At 46.2% G+C, this 9,144-nt stretch overlaps 1 long non-coding RNA gene across 1 annotated transcript; it reads right to left on the bottom strand.

The window, feature by feature from the left end:
• Nucleotides 1-7,259: 7,259 nt before the first annotated feature.
• Nucleotides 7,260-8,918, bottom strand: LOC117189338. The gene is made up of 3 exons (XR_004473356.1): nucleotides 8,797-8,918; nucleotides 8,585-8,721; nucleotides 7,260-7,302 (listed from the first exon to the last, which is right to left on the bottom strand). It is a non-coding gene; the product is annotated as an uncharacterized LOC117189338 (long non-coding RNA).
• Between the last annotated feature and the right edge of the window lie 226 nt (nucleotides 8,919-9,144).

Below are 9,144 nucleotides of genomic sequence, written 5' to 3'. Positions count from 1 at the left end.
CAGTGGCAGGGGCAGGGGCAGGGGCATTTTGTGTAATTGTCCGCTGATGTTGTTGCTGGTTTGATTGTTGGTGATGGGGATGGTTTTGAATTTGGGGGATATGGGATTTGCTTGCCTGTTGGTTACTTTCCCGGAGTCGTCGTTTGGCCGATGCATGATTGGCATCCAAATTGTCGTCGTCATCGTCATCAAACTAAACAACCATAACATCACTGTCATCATCGTCATCATCATCCACCTCGGCGCGGACGCGCTTCAGTGGCGAACGGGCCGCTGCAGCAGAGGTGGATGGGATATCATCGGTATTGGCTGTGTTTGTTGCCGTTGGCTGATGTTGTTGTTGTTGATGTGTTTGCTGCTGCTGTTGTTCCTCTGGCGGCGTTGGTGGTGGTGGGGGGGGGGGGGGGGGGGTCCGCCTGTTAACATTGCTGTTAACAGGCATCGTCTGGCTGCCGACGTAATTGTAGTTGTCGTTTTTGTGTTTGATGTCGCTGTTTGTGTGCTGATGTATGTCATCATTGTATTTGTGGTTGTGTTCTCTCGCTCCTTGCTGTTTCCGGCTCTCTCCACACGATGCATCGGCATACGGTGCATCGATACGTGTCTGTGTGTGTTGGAGTGTGGGAAGCGGAATTATTGGCGCGCTTGGTACCGCTTGGCTTGGCTTGGCTTGACATTGCGGTGCTTTGGCTGACGCCGCTGCCGCTGCCGACGCCGCCAATGCCTCAAGCCGGCGACTACCGCTGCTGCTGCTGATGGTCTGCTGCTGCTGCTGGCGTTCCTGGGTATGAGCCGCCTCCACCCAGTCGCCGATCTGGAACTGCTCCTGGCTGGTGAGATTGGGAATGGCCGCCCAGCTGTTGGGGCAGGGCAGGTCGGGGTCGGGGATGGGGCTTGTGGCCGGAGTGGCCGTGATGGTGGTGTCGGCATTTGTGGTCCTCACATACCCGGTAATGGTGGCTGGAGCCGGTCCAGGAATTGGAGGAAGTGCCTCCAACCAGGTGGTGGAGTCAGTGGATTGGCGTCTCAGTATCGCTGCGTTTGCCACGGTGCCGGTGGCTGCGCTGTCGGCGCTGGCTTCGCCGTCGGCGGCGCTGTCGGAGCTGGCAGTGGAAATGGCTGATTTGGGGCGATCCCTGGCTGTGACGCCGTGTGGTCCTCGTCGTCGTCGTCCTCTTCTGGCAGTGGATCCGCGTGGCATAGCTGCGCTGGATTGGCTTTGGTTGGATTTGGTAATAAATTTTTCGACCGACGCCTAAAACAGAAAAAAAATAAGCACAAAAAAAAAAACAAGCCGATCTTAACTTGTGTTTACAATAGTCAATAATCGATAACTGTCTAGTATTTTTCTGTCTGGTTTTATCAATGTTACCGTAAAGTAAAAAAAATAACTAAATGTTAAACAAATTGTAATGTTTCCATAAATAATGTTAGATGTTGCACCTAGTAATAAGAACATTAATAAAGTATGCTTCAGGGTCACACTAAGTGCCCTGAGCAAGTTTACCATCAGAACCATCAAAAAAGTGCCCTGAGCCAGTCCAACCATTAAAAAATAAAAAACCCGTTAAAATCAAAATTAAAAACCATCAAAAAACATCAAAAAAATCAAATTAAATTAAATACAAGTAAAGGCCATTGAAAGTATTAAAGAAAAGCCAATAAAAGCAAGGAAAGTAGTGGTAGCGAGGAATTGGAAAACTGACTACATGGAAGAAAAAATGGGGGACCAAAGACCAAAGTGCATGAAGGAAGAGAAGGAAGAGAAGAAAATGGAGACCAGCCACCAAATAGACAAGACAACCATTGCTCAACTGGATCTGACAGGTGCGTGGATCACACTTTCTTCCAGCTCTAGCTCGGAGCTTGATGGGTGCTCCCCCAGAGAACTGGGCTGAGACAGGCACGGGGAGATCCATCTCCTCTCCACGAAATGTCCGTAGATCCATCTTGTTCCTGGGAGTCACTCAATGAGGACGGCACTTGCCCTGAAAAGGTGCCTGATCGGCGAGCCTGCCACCTTCCTGCGGTAGATGTCCAGGGAAACGGCTCCAAAATCAAGCTCCAGAAAACTCTCCAAACTGGAGCACGATATCATCTCGCTCTCTCCACCCGAAAGCGACACGGCCAGCAACATGCTGCGGAGAGAGAGCTTACTGCCCCGCTTCTTTTTAATGTTGCTGATACAGATTATAGACATGTTGCTGACGATGTTGCTGCTGATGATCAAATACATGCAGCCACTAATAAAACCACTGACAATTCATACCTATATATTGACAAAAATAAAAACAATTCCAAACCTAAAACAAACAATACCAAAAATAAAAAAAAGTCTCCTAAAACGAATATCAAAGCAGAAAAGAGTCTATTAGAATCCCTGACTACGGCATCTCGTACGAGTATGACTATCATCCAATCCCCTCCTCTGACTGAGCTAGAAAATTGTAATGACATTATAAATAATTGGATTAGCGATATGCCAGCAACCACGCTCCCTAATTTGGCTGTCTTCTCATCCCCCAACCATACCCGGGAAAAAGGCAAAATAGAGAAATGGACACAACAGACGAGGACCAATCCTTTCATGAAATACTAAATCAAGATCTTGATTTCAACACCCCTAAATTCAAGAGTGACACTGCCAAAAGATTTGCCTCAGAATTCAATAAAGTTAAAGTTCGTAACCCTACAAAGACAGATCAGCCATTAACACAACCTTCCAATATGAAAGATCTTGACACAGGGGAATTCCAAGACAGTTCTGGGCCAAACAATCTTCAACGTCAACCACTTCCCCCAAATAGCAGGCACAGCGAAATTCTCACTGCCAACAATACTGATCAGATTGACCAGCCGGACCTATTCCCATGGCAGGAAGTGCCAAGGAGTAAGAGGGTACCTTCCATTTACATCTCAGGAGTAAAAACAATAGTACCTCTTTTGGAAAAACTAAACTACACAGCAGGAATAGGTAGATCCATTTTCACCACAAATCTAATATACCCCAATACTCATTTTGAGTATCGGGTATAACGAGGGGGAACGTTGTGAGTTGCTGCGGAGACCGCTACTCTACATTTATACCCGATACTTAGTCAGTATGGCTCTCCTCCGGCAGACGCCGCGTATATTAAACGACACGACAAAGAGTGCGTGCGAGAGAGACAGAAAATCAGTCTGAGCGTGACGTCGGGCGATGCATAGCCACTGCAAATAGATTTGTTCCTTTTGGTAATAAAAAATGACGCGTTCTGATCCAAATTCAGCAACCGGATAGATATGGTCATTCTCTATGATTGTGCGTTTTTAGTTTTCTCGAATCTGCAATATTGTGGATGCCCCAGATTTTCGTCCTTTGCGTGGGCGAAAGGGGGTGTGGCGAAATTTGGACACGAAACGGTCAAGGTCCGATATCACAGGAGTGTGAATACCAAATTTGGTTGCTCTAGCTCTTATAGTCAGATATAGTCATTCCCTACGATTCTGCGTTTTTAGTTTTTTCGTATCGTCGAAATTGTGGATGCCACAGATTTTCGCCCTTTGTGGGGGCGGAAGTGGGCGGGGCAAAGTTTTGAAATATTCTTGTAGCAGTGACATGTCACAGAAGTCTGGATCCAAAACATCGTTACTTTAGCTCTTATAGTCTTTGAGCACTAGGCGCTGAAGGGGACGGACAGACGGACAGACAGACATGGCTCAATCGACTCGGCTATTGATGATGATCAAGAATATATATACTTTATGGGGTCGGAAACGATTCCATCTGGACGTTACACACATCCACTTTTACCTCAAATCTAATATACCCAATACTCATTTTGAGTATCGGGTATAATTACTTAACTTGATTGCTGACACTCTACCACCAAACCTACAAAATATAAACCAGCAAATAAAATTAAATTAAATTCAGCCAAAATACAATTCAAAACACTTACCAAATCTGCCGCAAACCTGAAATAAAACAATTAAAGTCCTCAAAAGTCAACAAATATAACAACATAAACTACACAAAACTACATACAACGAGGGGGAACGTTGTAAGTTGCTGCGGACACCGCAACTCTACAGTTATACCCGATACTAAGTCAGTATGGCTCTCCTCCGGCAGACGCCGCTAATATTGAACCACACGACAAAGAGTGCGTGCGAGAGAGACAGAAAATCAGTCTGAGCGTGACGTCGGGCGCTGCGTAGCCAGTGCAAATTGATTTGTTCCTTGTGGATATAAAAATTATCTGATCTGATCCAGATTCAGTAATCTGATAGATATGATCATTATCTATGATTCTGCGTTTTTAGTTTTCTCGTATTCTCAATATTGTGGATGCAACAGATTTTCGTCCTTTGTTGTGGCGGAAGGGGGTGGGGCGAAATTTTGAGATATACGTTTTATAGTGAGATCGGACAGGAGTGCGAATACTAAATTTGGTTACTCTAGCCTTAATAGTCTCTGAGATTTGTGAATAACCCCAGATTTTCGTCCTTTGCGGGGGCGGAAGGGGGTGTGGCGAAATTTTGAAACAAACTCGTCTCGGTCCGATATATTAGGAGTGTGGATACCAAATTTGGTTGCTCTAGCTTTTATAGTCTCTGAGATCTAGGCGCTAATGTTTTACTCTAAGCAAAGCCGCCTATGCTACGTGTGTGTTAGAGAGAGACAGGGCGAGAAAAAATGAAATTGTTTTCTTGATGCTGGCTATAATAATAAAACGATCCAATTCAGATTCCGCTGTCTTAAAGATATGGTCATTCTCTACAATTCTACGTTTTTGGTTTTCTCATATCTTTAAAATTGTGGATGCCACAGATTTTCGTCCTTTGTGGGGGCGGAAGTGGGCGGGGCGAAGTTTTGAAATATTTTTGTATCAGTGACATATCACAGAAGTCTGGATCCAAAACATCGTTGCTCTAGCTCTAATAGTCTTTGAGCACTAGGCGCTGAAGGGGACGGACAGACGAACAGACGGACGGACGGACAGACGGACAGACAGACATGGCTCAATCGACTCGGCTATTGATGCTGATCAAGAATATATATACTTTATGGGGTCGGAAACGATTCCTTCTGGACGTTACACACATCCACTTTTACCACAAATCTAATATACCCCAATACTCATTTTGAGTATCGGGTATAAAAATACGGGGTATATGTTCCCTCCCATAGGCTACCTGGGCCTGGCAACTGATGCTGATTTGAAAGTCGATTTGAAACCGATAATCAATTGTCAGCACCGTTGCCGCCGAAGATTTATCACAGATTGTAATAATTTTGTAGTGGGGTGTCGGAGAACCGCACTAATTACGAAAATAATAATGGAGGGGGGGGGAAGAAGGGGTTAAAGAAATGAGATCGAAAATTCTGAAAGTGCAGTGTTGCAACACGTAGTCAATTGAGGAATAGATAAAGAGAAAAGGTAAACAATGCAGGTGCTTTGCGTGGAAAATAAGAGGAAATACACTAAATAAAAAGAGACAAGCACTTGCAGAAATAACAATACAGATAAGTAGTAGACTAGTAGTAGTAGTGTAGTAGAGATACTACACTGGAACAAAGACGAGACAAAACAGGTACAATTGATTTACGTTTACAATATTACAATAAACATAATTTAAAATAATGTCTATATCTTTTTCTATAATAACAGGGAAGACAAGAAACAGCGGAGCATCGGCCGGCATAGCAAAACACAATGCTTGTAAAGACATTGCGTTGCATACCGGCCGAGCCCGTCGTCCCCCTGGTCGTCGAAATTGGCGTCATCCGAAGTCGTCAGAAGTAGGTGCAATTAGCATCTCGTCGTCGTTGTGGCTGTGGCTGCCCTCTTGGAGAACCAGTGGCACTGGTCCGGCCACCAGCTGGGAGCCAGGAGTAAACGGCACACATATTACTGTGGCGACACGGGTCCGGCCGCCAAAGTGAAATGGATGTGAGTGTGTGTGTGCGTCGGCAATTGTGGCCCTAATGTAGAGCGAGTGGCACTGGTGCGGCCACCAGCTGTGGGCAATGGCGGTCAACGACACACCTACTCGAACGGCACAGGTCCGGCCGCCCAAGTATAATGGATGTTTGTGTGTGTGTGTCTGAATGGCTGGCGGTAAGTATTTTGAGAGCCCTTTTTAATCATATGTGTGGCTGATGGATTTTTCCTTTTCCAGGACCATAGGGCACTCTGAATGCCATGGCACTGGATCCGGCCACCAACTAAGGACGATGGCGGACACGACACACATAACTCGAACGGCACAGGTCCGGCCGCCCAAGTGTAATGGATGTTTATGTGTGTGTGTGTATTTCCATTCCAGGTGCACATGGCACTCTGAATGCCACGGCACCTGGTTCCAGCAACCAGTTGAGGGCAATGGTGGACATGACACACCTACTCGAACGGCACAGGTCCGGCCGCCCAAGTGTAATGGATGTTTATGTGTGTGTGTCTGAATGGCTGGCGGTAAGTATTTTGAGAGCCCTTTTTAATCGTATGTGTGGCTGATGGATTTTTTCCTTTTCCAGGACCATAGGGCACTCTGAATGCCATGGCACTGGATCCGGCCACCAACTAAGGACGATGGCGGACACGACACACATAACTCGAACGGCACAGGTCCAGCCGCCCAAGTGTAATGGGTGTTTGTGTGTGTGTGTCTGTTTTTGGCTATTCTAGCAATCACCAACGCACTGCATTCGATTTGAATTTGTCCGGCCGTATTATTTTGCAAGTGTGTATGGCAGCATTTTTATTCGTTTATGTTTTATTTAATGGCTTTGATGGCGGCAGCGTCCGTTGTTCATTTAATCCAATGCAGTGGCAGAGATGTGTCCAATTAGTTGTCAAGCTGGTACCTCATGTTGCGGGCGTAGGCCTTAATGTCATCTGTCCACATCTCATCGTCATCATTTTCTTCATCCATTTCAGGATCCGTCTCTGGAATGGCAGCTGGCGTTGGCCCTAACGTTTTTTGTGGTGGCTGTGATCGTGGTGGCCTGGCTGCTGGAGCTGGGGCAACCACTGTTGCTGCTGCCATTGTTGGTGGATTTTCCGAGGTTTCTGGAACTGCTGGAGTTGCCGTCACTGCCTGGGATTGGATGAGCGAGGTGAGTAGTGACATCATCACTTCCAGCCTCTTTTCCAATCGCGTCATCCTCTGCGTATTCTCCAACAGTGCCTGGCTGCAGGATCCCTCGAAAGATTGGCGTTTCGGCTGCATCTTCTGCCGGGAGCGTGCATTGGCAAGCTGCTGCTGCTGCTGTCGCTGTTGTTGTTCGCGCTGCGGCTGCTGTTGCAGCTGCTGTAGCTGCATATAATATAAAATATATACTTTATGGGGTCGGAAACGATTCCTTCTGGACGTTACACACATCCACTTTTACCACAAATCTAATATACCCCAATACTCATTTTGAGTATCGGGTATAACGAGGGGGAACGTTGTGAGTTGCTGCGTACACCGCAACTCTACAGTTATACCCGATACTAAGTCAGTATGGCTCTCCTGCGGCAGACGCCGCTAATATTGAACCACACGACAAAGAGTGCGTGCGAGAGAGACAGAAAATCAGTCTGAGCGTGACGTCGGGCGCTGCGTGGCCACTGCAAATTGATTTCTTGCTTTTGGCTACAAAAATAATCCGATCTGATCCAGATTCAGCAATCTGATAGATATAGTCATTATCTATGATTCTGCGTTTTTAGTTTTCTCGAATATGCAATATTGTGGATGCAACAGATTTTCGTCCTTTGTGGGGGCGGAAGGGGTGGGGCGAAATTCTGAGATATACGTTTTATAGTGAGATCTAACAGAAGTGCGGATACCAAATTTGGTTACTCTAGCCTTAATAGTCTCTGAGATTTGTGGATGCCCCAGATTTTCGTCCTTTGCGGGGGCGGAAGGGGGTGTGGCGAAATTTGGACACGAAACGGTCAAGGTCCGATATCACAGGAGTGTGGATACCAAATTTGGTTGCTCTGGATCTTATAGGTTCTGAGATCCTTGAACTCATATTTTGCAATTGGCAAAGCCAAGACCATGAAGAGAGAGACAGAGCGAGAAAGAATGAAATTGTGTTCTTGATTATGGCTATAATAATTATACGATCTGGTTGAGATTTTACATTCCAAAACATATAGTCATCCTCAACGATTCTGCGTTTTTGGTTTTATCGTATCTTTAAAAATGTGGATGCCACAGATTTTCGTCTTTTGTGGGGGCGGAAGTGGGCGGGGCAAAGTTTTGAAATTTTTTTGTAGCAGTGACATATCACAGATGTCTGGATCCAAAACATCGTTGCTCTAGCTCTTATAGTCTTTGAGCAATAGGCGCTGAAGGGGACGGACGGACGGACGGACGGACGGACGGACAGACGGACAGACAGACAGGGCTCAATCGACTCGGCTATTGATGCTGATTAAGAATATATATACTTTATGGGGTCGGAAACGATTCCTTCTGGACGTTACACACATCCACTTTTACCACAAATCTAATATACCCCAATACTCGTTTTGAGTATCGGGTATAATGACGTCAATTCGCATACCAACAAAATATGGACAAAACTCACAATAATCACACGTACCTGCCACGCCTCCGACGGATCTGCCCCTTCAGCAGCTGCCCCGTCATCAACACCACACATTTGATGCCAATTGGACGACATTTTAGGATTTATTGACGACGCTCCTGACAATCCACCGCACAGGTCCAGAGCAGCCACTGTAAACAAACCAAAAATGACGTCAATACACACATCAACACAAAATGGTCCAAACACACACAAAACATACGTACCTGCCACGCCTCCGATAGAGCTGCCTCTCCAGCAGTTGCCACGTCAATTTCGCCATCCAATTCCAGCCAAATGGGCGAAATTTGAAGGCCCTATCGCCGTCGCCAACAACATCAAATCCACAGGCTGCCGCTAAAAGGAGAAAAACATCAATACCCCCACCAACACAAAATAGCCAATACTTCTACTAATCACACTTACCTGACAATACACTCACAGATCAGCCTCTCCAGTACCTGCCTCACCACCAGCCGCAGCATTGTGTTGCAAGTTGGGCCCAATTTGGACGCCCCTCCGATTACGCTGCCGTCAACCGATGGCCGTGACGTCACGCCATCATCATAACAAAA

This window comes from Drosophila miranda (genome assembly GCF_003369915.1).
Source record: "Drosophila miranda strain MSH22 chromosome Y unlocalized genomic scaffold, D.miranda_PacBio2.1 Contig_Y1_pilon, whole genome shotgun sequence".
Taxonomy (NCBI): Eukaryota; Metazoa; Arthropoda; class Insecta; order Diptera; family Drosophilidae; genus Drosophila; species Drosophila miranda.
This window is presented reverse-complemented; position numbering and strand designations above follow the sequence as displayed.